Source organism: Arachis hypogaea, chromosome 18 (assembly GCF_003086295.3).
Source record: "Arachis hypogaea cultivar Tifrunner chromosome 18, arahy.Tifrunner.gnm2.J5K5, whole genome shotgun sequence".
In the NCBI taxonomy this organism is placed as follows: Eukaryota; Viridiplantae; Streptophyta; class Magnoliopsida; order Fabales; family Fabaceae; genus Arachis; species Arachis hypogaea.
Genome location: NC_092053.1, coordinates 68,465,548 through 68,469,843, shown reverse-complemented (window position 1 = coordinate 68,469,843; position 4,296 = coordinate 68,465,548). Strand labels below are relative to the sequence as shown.

At 36.4% G+C, this 4,296-nt stretch overlaps 1 pseudogene; it reads right to left on the bottom strand.

The window, feature by feature from the left end:
• Positions 1 to 660: 660 nt before the first annotated feature.
• Positions 661 to 2,940, bottom strand: LOC112771686 (uncharacterized; annotated as a pseudogene).
• Between the last annotated feature and the right edge of the window lie 1,356 nt (positions 2,941 to 4,296).

The window sequence follows — 4,296 nt, the reverse complement described above, 5'->3', positions numbered from 1 at the left end:
AATACTCACTACCACTAGGCTATTAAGCTTGTTATCAACATTTATGCAAATTAATATATATATAAATATCTTTCAGTAAATAATTTACTTCTATTTAATTTATTTTAATTTTAGTTATAAACTCATTCATTTTTAAATTAATTATATTTTTATTTAACAATAATTATAAACTCACTTATTTTTTTTATAATTATATAATATCTATTAATATTATTTTTTAATAAATACTTGTAGTATATAATAGTATAATAGATATAAACTAATTCATAAATTATAAAAATTCGAAAATAATAGTTATTTTAATATAAAAACAAAATAAAAATATTTATAATAGAGTAAAATTAACAAAATACTTATTGTTCCTGTTTTATATTATTTTAGAATAGCTAGATATTTTTAAAATATTAGTGAAAATATGTATTTTAAATTTTAATTTTAAATTTATGACTATATTTTATTTTTTATTTATATAGGACCGGGTCAATCGGTTCAACCAGTGACCCACCGGTTGAACCAATAACCCAATGACCCAGTGACCTGACCGGTTCGATCACCGGTTCGGTTTTGACAACTATGGCTGGAACAAGAAAAGTGCTGCTCCAACACTGACAACCACAACTCTAATTCACAAAGCATCAATTAATTTCAGAGTAAACTAAATATTGAAAGCAATCTTATATTTTGAAAAGGTTAAGCAAAACAAAATAAAAGTCAAAGTGAGCAGTTGGGTTAAGCAAAACAAAAAAAAGGAAAAGAAAAGAAAGGTTGTGCAGACCAAAAGAAAGGAGCGTTCACAAGTAGACATTTAAAATGCAACACTTGAATTAAATTTTTTAAGGCATATCAAATGAAAAGATCTTCTATGTCTGTTAGGGGTTCAGCATTTCCGAGAGACTTATCGGGTACATTAACCACCAATTGTCCACATGCACCACTTATGTCCTGACCCATCTGCTTCTGAATTTTTGTTCGGATATTATACATACCTCTAAGAATTTTCTGAAATGCCCAAACTTTCTGCTCAGTAGTTGGTTTGAATTGACTCAACATACCAATGGAGTTGAAAGGTATTAAGTTCACCACCTGCGAGATAGATGAGACAATATGCACACTTTTATTACATAATAGGGAATGTCGATCAAGTTTAATAACAAACAGATGCAAGGTGCAAAACAATTAGCATACAACAAGATATGAAACTAGGTACCATGATTAAAAATGTAACAGATGTCTTATTTGATTTTAATCATTAAGGGTACTGAGTTCTTGAGAAACACCGACAAAAATATATTATAGACGAGCTTAGATGTTCAGTGCTTACCACTTGAAATGTTTCTAGCGGTTTTCCGATTGGTGGGCATGCTGCTCTTCATCATTGACCCCATCAAGAATTATGTACTCGATCAATATCTTCTGCTGACTATTAAGGATGAAACACGGAAGTTTCAAAACCACTAAAATTGTTCACACCTGAAGGGCCAAAAATATAGACTACATAAGAAATCACACGAATAGTGTGATTACCTATTTCTTTAATATTCTTGTAGTGAAGCCATCAGTTTTTGCAAAGGAAAAGCACGAGCAGCAGGCATTATCTGGCATCTGATATCTTGTGCTGGTGCATGTAGTGAGATTGCCAAGTTCAAACAAATGAATAATAAAACAACAACTTTGCTATTAGCTGAAAATCAACACACAAAACAGGACAAATTAAAACAACAACCCTCCAACACTTAGCTATTAGCTGACACCAAAAGACTACCAATATTAGCAGACGAATAATGACAATAATAACAACAAATGAATAATAATCTGAATGATCCAATTTTAGCATTAACAAATCAAAGCATTAAAGGTTGAATTTCAGCAACTACAAATTCGAAAATTTTACTCCAAAAATAAGCTAATAGAATCATGAAGCTCCATTTCCATTTTCAATTAACCCTAGCAACTCTTTCTCTCTTCCTACTTGACGTTTTCTTAATCTAACGATTCCATATATCTTTACAATAGAATCTCTTGTATTAATCAGTAATCCTAAACAATACAAACAAAATTACAACAAATACATCCCCACAAAAGATTTAAACAGATCTTCTTAATAATTAATTTCAGATGGAAATTTTACCTATTGCAAACCATATTTCGGAACACTATATACATAGTAAATTTATTTTCTCAACAAAGTAACAAACATTTCTAAGACGAGTGTAAAAACCCCTAGAAAGCTCAAATGTTTGCCAAGCAAATTCACCAAATGAGAAACAGATTTTTAACCTAGCGAAAGCTAAAACGAAATCAAAGGCGCAAAACTAACAAGAGCAATACACGCGTGCCTAGGGTTCATTTCGATGTATTTGAAACACATGATTCTGTAGGAAGCAGAAAGTAAATAAGCTAATAAAGAAAAGTAAATCCAGGAGAGTAATTAGATGAGTGGGGGAGTACGAAGTGGTAGAAAACGATGGAAGAGCTTACATTGAAGGGGCTGGGATCTTGTGGAGCGAGAGAGAGAGAGAGATTGAAAGGGGATGCCCAGCAGAGACGAACGCACCAGCAGGGAAAATTGAGCAAAACAGAGACGAACGCACCAGCAGGGAAAATCGAGGCAAACACGAACGAGGGATGTAGCAGAGGCGCGGTGGAGGCGCGGTGGAGGGGATGTAGCAGCGCGATGACTAAGGAATGCAATGGTGAGAGTTAGGGCGTGGTGGCAGGAAGATGCAGAGGAGATCGGCGCTAGTGACGACACTAGTGACGAGGAGGAGACGAGGCTAATGGCACAGCGGGGATCTGCCCTCTTCCAGGGTTGCCATGGAGATGAGAGTTGAGAGTTAAGAGTGACGACGGTAATAAGGGTTTGTTCAATAAAGAGCGAGGAGGAGATCCGGATCGAAGATTTGTTCTGGGTCATAAGAGTTTTATTGTTCAATAACCTTTTGGCCACGCTCTAAAGCACACTAAAAGAGTGCCACTATATGGCCACGCTTCATAATCGCAACCATAATGAAGATCTGTTGCCACGCTTTTAAAACGATCCTGTTTAACTTTATAGCCACGTTTTTGAAGCGTGGCAAAAAAAAACGTGGCCATATCTCTAATCAATTGCCACCCTTCCAAAAGCGTGGCCGTTGACCCTTTTCGCCACGTTTTTAAAGCATGGCAAGAAAAAATGTGGCCAAATCTCTATTCAATCGCCACCCTCACAAAAGCGTGGCCATTGATCACTTTTGGCCACGCTTTTGAAGCGTGGCAAAAAAAAGCGTGGCCATAGGCCTTTTTTCTTGTAGTGGAGACACCCCACCATGGTAAACTCTTTCCATTCTCTTGTAGATATAATCAATGAATGAATTGAGTTGCCAATGTTAGGTAGTTTTCTTTCTCTTTACACTCTTGCATATATTGCTTTGATTGCTAGGTTGCTTGTTAGATTCATGTTTTGATTAGAATAGTTATTTTTGAATAGCATTTTGCTTGAAGTGTAAGTTTCGTTTGCATTGTATTTGAAAATTTTTTAAAAACTAAAAGATTTCTTGTTAAATTTAAATTTTGGTTGATTTAGAGTGTACATAGGTTAGGAGAGTGTGAAATTATGTTTTTATGCTTTGTCAAAAAAAGGGGGCATCTCACGCGTGTGCGTGCCTGACGTGTACACATCACCCAGTGTTTTTCCTAGCCCACGTGTGTGCGTGAGCAACGCGTACGCGTCGCATTGCTGCTGCTGTTGCATGGTTCTAAATCCAGAGAGTTGTGATGAAACCATGCAGGTATCGTGCATTGAGCACGAAAAGTCTCCACTCGCACGCGTGACCGACGCTTACGCATCATTGTTAAACCACTATTTTATGGTTTATATTGTGCTAAATTGAATGGTTTTTCATCCATTATTCTCATGCTTATTCATAGAAATCGCATGTTTTATATTTTCCTTCCCGATTTTGTGCCACGATTGAAAACATGCTCCTTTGACCTTAATTTCATTAATATTAATTCTCCCTTTATACCATTCGATGTCGTGATATGTGTATTAAGTGTTTTCAGAGATTACATGGCAGGAATGGCTTAGAGAATGGAGAGGAAGCTTGCAAAAATGGAAGGAGCACAAGAAATTAAGGAGATGACCAGCGAGAATCGACGCGGACGCATGGCTCACGCTACCGCGCAAAAATGGAGAAAGCGCAGTGACGCATTCGTGTGCCTGACGCGAACGCGTGGATTTGAATCCACACAAGTGATGCGAACGCGTGAACAATGCATACGCGTGGCAAGGAAAAACGCTGAATGATGCGCACGCGT